Genomic DNA, 8,727 nt, shown 5'->3' with positions numbered 1-8,727 from the left:
AGTGCTTTACAGCTAATTAAGTACTTTTTGGAATGTAGTCACTGTTATAATGTGGGAAACGCAGCAGCCAATTTGCACACAAGCAAGCTCTCACGAGCAGCAATGTGATAATGACCAGATAATCTGTTTTTTTAATGATGTTGTTTGAGGGATAAATATTGGCCAGGGCACTGGGGATAACTTCCCTGCTCTTCTTCGAAATAGTGCCATGGGATCTTTTACATCCACTTGAGAGAGCAGAGGTCTCAGTTTAATGTCTCATCCGAAAGACTTCATACCATAAAACATGTCAGATATAATGCACAAGATACGCTATATTCAACTTAGTTACAAATAAAGCAGAGATACACACGCTGAAGTGTCAATAACCAGAGAGCAGATTTCAGCTGATTGGCAAACGAACCAGAGGCGACACGAGGTAAAACCTTTTTATGTGTAGCGAGTGGTTAGAATTTAGAATGCACTGTCTGACAGGATGGTGGATACAGATTCAATAGTAGCCTTCAAAAGGCAATTGGCTAAATACTTGGAGAAAAAAATCACAGGGATGTGGGGAAAGAGCAGGGGAAGTGGGACTTAACTGGATTGCTCTTTGAAAGAGCCGGCGCAGACTCGATGGGCCGAATGGCCTCAACGTGTGCTGTACTATTCGCCGCTGAGTCGGGTGGAAGATGGTGGCCTCAATGTCAGTGCGTCTCAGTCACATTTGTCTCCTGCAAGCTCTCCCCCGGTGTTTGCCGCGACCTAGCGGGGAGCAGCGCGAACTGGTGCAGGAGGGCGACAGCAGCGAAGAGTGACGTCGTCAGGGGCCAGGTCGGTGATTGGAGCGTGGGGCAGGTACAGCAGGAGACTGTGGAGCGATGTGCTCGGGGCCCAGGGGAGGTGCGAGTTCGGGGCCAGGGGCCCAGGGACAGTACGGGCCAGCCCACACTGTGATGTGTGCGCGCAACTAGGTCCGTGCAGCAGAGCTGGTCTCCAGTTGTCTTGGGTAATCCTGGTCACTGGACAAAGACCTAGCTCTGTCAAGCCCGTGTGGTGGCTGGTGTGTAACGGCTACCACACGTTAAAAAAATCCACGCACAGGCATCTTCCACCCTTGAGGATGTATAGTGGGGGTCCTTCATTCGAAACACCTGTGAATCATCCTTTTTTGGCGTGGAAGCAAGTCATCCTTGTTTCGAGGGGACCGCCGATGATAATGATGATGACTATTCTATGATTCTATATTCACAGACTATGCCCTTTCATCGAGACTTCCCCCTGTTGTAAGAAAGCATTGCATAGAGGGAATAGCCTGTGAATATAAATACTTCATTCTAAGCTGAAATATAGGAGGGAGAGCTGAACAAAGCATGCGCCCATCAGCGAGCTTGAAATCCACCATTCTGATTTAAACCAGGTCAACACCGTTAGCTTCCCATGCACGTTCTTTGAGAATGAACGGCTTTCTATTGCCCTTGTAATGCCGGACCCTGCTGCGGATTAGCGGTCACTTATCAGCCGGATGATTGCAGGCTGTGTTTAGCTATTTACTGATGCACTCTTGTTTTTTGGGGGGTCCGGCTGGCCCTTGATTGCACCAGGCTGATGAAGAACTCATCTCCATTTTGGCCAGGAGTAGTGGTACCACTATATGCAGCCCATAATCTGGGCTGACATTTCACTGAAGTAACTGAGGCAGTATTCTGGTCATTTATCCCATTTTCTGTTTGCGGGACTTTGCCACATTTACTTATAACAACAACTACTTGTATTTCTACGGCGCCTTCTACATCAATCTCACTACTACTGTTTGGTGGTCTGTACGCAACTCCCACTAGCGTTTTCTACCCTTTGGTATTCTGTAGCTCCACCCATACCGATTCCACATCATCCAAGCTAATGTCCTTCCTTACTATTGCATTAATTTATTCTTTAACCAGCAACGCCACCCCACCTCCTTTGGGGAACAAAGAAATGGCGGACCAGTTAAACAAATACTTTGGTTCGGTCTTCACGAAGGAAGACACAAACAACCTTCTGGAAATACTAGGGGACCGAGGGTCTAGTGAGAAGGAGGAACTGAAGGAAATCCTTATTAGGCGGAAAATTGTGTTAGGGAAATTGATGGGATTGAAGGCCGATAAATCCCCGGGGCCTGATTGTCTGCATCCCAGAGTACTTAAGGAAGTAGCCCTAGAAATAGTGAATGTATTGGTGATCATTTTCCAACAGTCTATCGACTCTGGATCGGTTCCTATGGACTGGAGGGTAGCTAAGGTAACATCACTTTTTAAGAAAGGAGGGAGAGAGAAAACGGGTAATTATAGACCGGTTAGCCTGAGGATGCAGTGTTGTGCTTTTGAGAATGTAACTGGTAGAGTGGACAAGGGAGAACCAGTGGATGTGGTGTATTTGGACTTTCAAAAGGCTTTTGACAAGGTTCCACACAAGAGATTGATATGCAAAATAAAGTACATGGAGGCAATGTACTGATGTGGATAGAGAACTGGTTGGCAGACAGGAAGCAGAGAGTCGAGATAAACGGGTCCTTTTCAGAATGGCAGGCAGTGACTAGTGGGGTGCCGCAGGGCTCAGTGCTGGGACCCAAGCTATTTACAATATACATTAATGATTTGAATGAGGGAATTGAGTGCAATATTTCCATGTTTGCAGACGACACTAAGCTGGGTGGCGGTGTGAGCTGTGAGGATGCTAAAAGGTGACTTGGACAGGTTAGGTGAGTGGGCAAACACGTGGCAGATGCTGTATAATGTGGATAAATGTGAAGTTATCCACTTTGGTGGCAAAAAGGTGAAGGCAGAATATTATCTGAATGGCGGCAGATTAGGAAAAGGGGAGGTGCAACGAGACCTGGATGTACATCAGTCATTGAAAGTTAGCATGCAGGTATAGCAGGCGGTGAAGAAGGCAAATGGTATGTTGGCCTTCATAGCTAGGGGATTTGAGTATAGATGCAGGGAGGTCTTACTGTAGTTGTACAGGTCCTTAGTGAGGCCTCACCTGGAATATTGTGTTCTGTTTTGGTCTCTTAATCTGAGGAAGGACGTTCTTGCTATTTAGGGAGTGCAGCGAAGGTTCACTAGGCTGATTCCCGGGATGGCAGGACTGACATATGAGGAGAGACTGGATCGACTGGGCTTATATCCACTGGAGTTTAGAAAGATGAGAGGGGATCTCAGAAACCTATAAAATTCTGATGGGACTGGACAGGTTAGATGCAGGAAGAATGTTCCCGATGTTGGGGAAGTCCAGAACCAGGGGACATAGGCGTTTCTGCGGCCGCAACCGAGACTCCAGGATGGTATGTTGCCTCCCTGGTGCAAGGGTCAAGGATGTCTCGGAGCGGGTGCAAGACATTCTGAAAAGGGAGGGTGAACAGCCAGTTATCGTGGTGCACATTGGTACCAACGATATATGTAAAAAAAAGGGATGAGGTCCGTCGAGACGAATTTAGGAGCTAGGAGCTAAATTAAAAAGTAGGACCTCAAAAGTAGTAATCTCGGGATTGCTACCAGTGCCACATGCTAGTCAGAGTAGGAATCACAGGATAGCTCAGATGAATACGTGGCTTGAGGAGTGGTGCAGCAGGGAGAGAAAACGGGGAATTATAGACCGGTTAGCCTGACATCAGTAGTGGAGAAAATGTTGGCATCAATTATTAAAGATGAAATAGCAGGATTGGTCCAAGTCAGCATGGATTTATGAAAGGGAAATCATGCTTGACAAATCTTCTAGAATTTTTTGAGGATGTAACTAGTAGAGTGGACAAGGGAAAACCAATGGATGTGGTGTATTTGGACTTTCAAAAGGCTTTTGACAAGGTCCCACACAAGAGATTGGTGTGCAAAATTAAAGCACATGGTAATGTATTGACGTGGATAGAGAACTGGTTGGCAGACAGGAAGAGGAGAGTCGGATAAACGGGTCCTTTTCAGAATGGTAGGCAGTGACTAGTGGGGTGCCACAGGGCTCAGTGCTGGGACCACAGCTATTTACAATATACATCAATGATTTAGATGAAGGAATTGAGAGTAATATCTCCAAGTTTTCAGATGACACTAAGCTGGATGGCGATGTGAGCTGTGAGGAGGATGCTAAGAGGCTGCAGGACAGGTTAGGTGAGTGGGCAAATGCAAGGCAGATGCAGTATAATGTGGATAAATGTGAGGTTATCCACTTTGGTGGCAAAAACACGAAGGCAGAATATTATCTGAATGGTGGCAGATAGGAAAAGGGGAGGTGCAACGAGACCTGTGTGTCATGGTATATCAGTCATTGAAGGTTGGCATGCAGGTACAGCAGGCAGTGAAGAAGGCAAATGGCATGTTGGCCTTCATAGCTAGGGAATTTGAATATAGGAGCAGGGAGGTCTTGCTGCAGCTGTACAGGGCCTTGGTGAGGCCTCACCTGGAATAATTGTGTTCAGTTTTAGTCTCCTAATCTGAGGAAGGACGTTCTTGCTATTGAGGGAGTGCAGCGAAGGTTCACCAGACTGATTCCCGAGATGGCGGGATTGACATATGAGGAGAGATTGGATTAACTGGGCCTTTATACACTGGAGTTTAGAAGGATAAGAGGGGATCTCATAGAAACATATAAAATTTTGACAGGATTGGACAGGTTAGATGCAGGAAGAATGTTCCCGATGTTGGTGGAATCCAGAACCAGGGGTCACAGTCTAAGGATAAGGGGTAAGCCATTTAGGACTGAGATGAGGAGAAACTTCTTCACTCAGAGTTGTTAACCTGTGGAATTCCCTACCGCAGAGAGCTGTTGATGCCAGTTCATTGGATATATTCAAGAGGGAGTTAGATATGGCCCTTATGGCTAAAGGGATCAAGGGGTATCGAGAGAAAGCAGGAAAGGGGTACTGAGGTGAATGATCAGCCATGATCTTATTGAATGGTGGTGCAGGCTCGAAGGGCTGAATGGCCTACTCCTGCACCTATTTTCTATGTTTCTATCAACATCATCATAGGCAGTCCCTCGGAATAGAGGAAGACTTGCTTCCACTCCTGAAGTGAGTTCTTTGGTGGCTGAACAGTCCAATACGAGAACCACTGTCTCTGTCACAGGTGGGACAGATAGTCATTGAGGGAAAGGGTGGGTGGGACAGGTTTGCCGCTACCTGCACTTGATTTCTGCACCTTATCGGCGTTGAGACTCGAAGTGCTCAGCGCCCTCCCGGATGCACTTTCTCCACTTAGGGCGTCTTTGGCCACGGATCCCCGGTGTCAGTGGGGATGTCGCACTTTATCAGGGAGGCTTTGAGGGTGTCCTTGTAACGTTTTCGCTGCCCACCTTTGGCTCGTTTGCCTTTTACATAGTGAAACGTCCGAAGGCACTTCACAGGAGTGTTACGAGATAAAAATTTGACACCGAGCTGCATAAGTAGAAATTAGCGCAGGTGACCAAAAGCTTGGTCAAAGAGGTAGGTTTTAAGGAGCGTCTTGAAGGAGGAAAGAGAGGTAGAGAGGCGGAGAGGTTTCGGCAGTGAGTTCCAGAGCTTGAGGCCTAAGCAACAGAAGGCACGGCCACCGATGGATGAGCGATTACAATCAGAGATGCTCAGGAGGGTAGAATTAGAGGAGTGCAGACATCTCGGGGGGGCGCTGGAGGAGATTACAGCGATAGGGAGGGGTGATGTCATGGAGGGATTTGAAAACAAGGATGAGAATTTTGAAATCGAGGAGTTGCTTAATTGGAAGCCAATGTAGGTCAGCGAGCACAGGGGGTGATTGATGAGCGGGACTTGGTGCGAGTTAGGACACGGGCAGCTGAGTTTTGAATCACCTCAAGTTTATGTAGGGTAGAATGTGGGAGGCCAGCCAGGATTGCGTTGGAATAGTCAACAAAAGGCATGGAGGTAACAAAAGGCATGGATGAGAGCTTCAAGGTAATAAGCAAGCATACTGACGAAAGCTTCTATACGGGGCTGGGAAATTGTGCAACTCTGTAAAGGATATTGCACGGTGAGGAAGTTGCATGAACATTGTTCTTTGACAAAAAGAGCTCTTGCTCAAAAAGGCAGTACATTCATGTTTAAGGCCAGACAATGTGTGCTGGCAGGCCATTCCAACCATGGAGGGTATCATAGTAGGTCATCACATAACATCCACTTCCCAACAGGGGGCAGTGGACAATGATCAGTGGACTCTGATCGGGAGCAGGAAGCCTGCCTGATTGCCTAGGGATCAGGCGGGGAAAGTGGAGTGGAGGTCGGAGATCAGCCATGATCTTATTGAATGGCAGAGCAGGGTCGACGGGCCTACTCCTGCTCCTAGTTATTATGTTTCTCTGCCCCCCACCCCCACCCCTTTCTTGCCTGACAGGCTAGTTGAGGTGCTCCAGCAACCAGGCCATCAAGTGAGTATGAAAACATCGTTTCTTTTTAAGTTGTTTTACATTTACAATTTGCAGTTGGGTCAAAGTTACATACTGCTCCTTTTACTGAAGGGATAATACAGGATGAAACACTAACACACAACTAGAGAGTTTGAAAGGTCAGTAGCACGGCAGCATCTGAATCTGTAACCTGTAGGTCAGAAGTCAAAGATAAAATTACCCTAAAACTAAAATTCAGCTGAGCAGCAAAGAAGTGAATTATTTGAGGTATTATACAGGCCTTGACATTCAACAGCATTACCATTGTCGAATCCCCCCACCCACCATCTACATCCTGGGGTTACAATTGGCTAGAAACCTAACTGGACCAGCCACAACAAGAGCGGGTCAGAGGCTGGGTATTTTGTGGTGAGCATCTCACCTCCCGACTCCCCAAAGCCTTTCCACCATCTACAAGGCACAAGTCAGGAGTGTGATGGAATACTCTCCACTTGCCTGGATGAGTGCAACTCCAATGACACTCAAGAAGCCTGACACCATCCCGGACAAAGCAGCCCGCTTGATCAGCACCCCATCCACCACCTTCAACATTCACTCCCTCCACCACCGGCGCACCGTGGCTGCAGTGTGCACCATCTACAAGATGCACTGCAGCAACTCGCCAAGGCTTCTTCGGCAGCATCTCCCAAAACCGCGACCTCTACCACCTAGAAGGACAAGGGCAGCATGCACATGGGACCACCACCACCTCCAAGTTCCCCTCCAAATCACACACCATCCAGTCTTGGAAATATATCGCCGTTCCTTCGTCGTCAAGATCTTGGAATTCCCTATCTAACGGCACTGTGGGAGTACCTTCACCACACTGACTGCAGCGGTTCAAAAAGGCAGCTCACCATCACCTTCTCAAGGGCAAATTGGGATGGCCTTGCCAGCGACGCCCACATTCCATCAATGAACAATAAAAAAATTTAAATGTTCAAAACATATGAGAATTATCTCTCCACCCATTCCCTCACTCCTCCAAACGGCACATTTTGCATTTATAGTGATTTGTTCTATTGACTTGCACTAGATCAGATAATAGTGCTGCCCCTTGGGCCCCAGCCAGAAAGACAATTAGTTCAAGTAGTTCACCAGCTGAGTAGAGCACCCTATGGCAACATTTTTGATTTCGACAGGAGATAAAAATGTGTTTATATTACCCTCTCCACTATTGGAATTGGAACTGCTAAATCTGTTTACTGTAAATAACAATAACATTTATTTATATAGCGCCTTTAACGTAGTAAAACATCCCAAAGCATTTCACAACAGTGTTACAAGACAAAACAGATAAATTTGACACCGAGCCACAAAAGAAATGAAGGCAGATAACCAAAAGCTGAGTCAAAGAGGTAGGTTTTAAGGAGCATCTTAAAAGGAGGAAACAAAGGTAGGGAGGGAGTTCCAGAGCTTAGGGCTCAAACAGCTGAAGGTACGGCCACCGATGGTTGAGCAGTAATAATGAGGGATATGCAAGAGGGCAGAATTAGAGGAGCGCAGAGATCTCGGGGAGTTGTGAGGCTGAAAAAGATTAGAGATAGGGAAGGACGAGGCATTGGAGGGACTTGTAAACAAGGATGAGAATTTTGAGGTCGAGGCGTTGTTTAACCGATGTAGGTCATAAAGGGATTAACGCCCCAAATAAAGCAGTCGATCGCCATTGAAAAGAATCCCAAATCTGTTTTTCTTTACCCTTCAAGAAGAACAGACGTTAAACTTGTGCGCAACAAGGAAAGGCTTCACATCCACGCTTCCAAATGGACTGAAGCGAGCCCGATCAACCTGGAGACCTCACACTCCAGTCCCTTTCAATGGCAGACAACTATGCTTTCCTCACAATAGACCTACAAATCTCGTGACACTTTCTAAATTCTCTGCCAGCTAGATTGCACCTTTGAAAAAGACTTGCATTTCTTTAGCGCCTTTCACCACCACCAAAGCATTTTGCAGCCAATGAAGTACTTTTGGAGTGTAGTCACTGTTATAATGTGGGAAATGCGGCAGCCAATTTGCGCACAGCAAGCTCCCACATACAGCAATGTGATAATGACCAGATCATCTGTTTTTAGTGATGTTGATTGAGGGATAAATATTGTCCAGGAAACCTAGGATAACTCCCCCTGCTGTTCTTCGAAATAAGTGCCACGGGACCCGGTACGTCCACCCGAGAGGGCAGACGGGGCCTCGGTTTAACGTCTCATCCGACAGAGCGCCCCTCCGACAGTGCGGCACTCCCTCAGCACTGCACTGGGAGTGTCAGCCTGGAGTTATGTGCTGAAGTCCCTGGAGTGGGACTTGAACCCACAACCCTCTGACTCAGGCGAGTGTGCTGCC

Source organism: Pristiophorus japonicus, chromosome 24 (genome assembly GCF_044704955.1).
Source record: "Pristiophorus japonicus isolate sPriJap1 chromosome 24, sPriJap1.hap1, whole genome shotgun sequence".
Taxonomy (NCBI): Eukaryota; Metazoa; Chordata; class Chondrichthyes; family Pristiophoridae; genus Pristiophorus; species Pristiophorus japonicus.
This window is presented reverse-complemented; position numbering follows the sequence as displayed.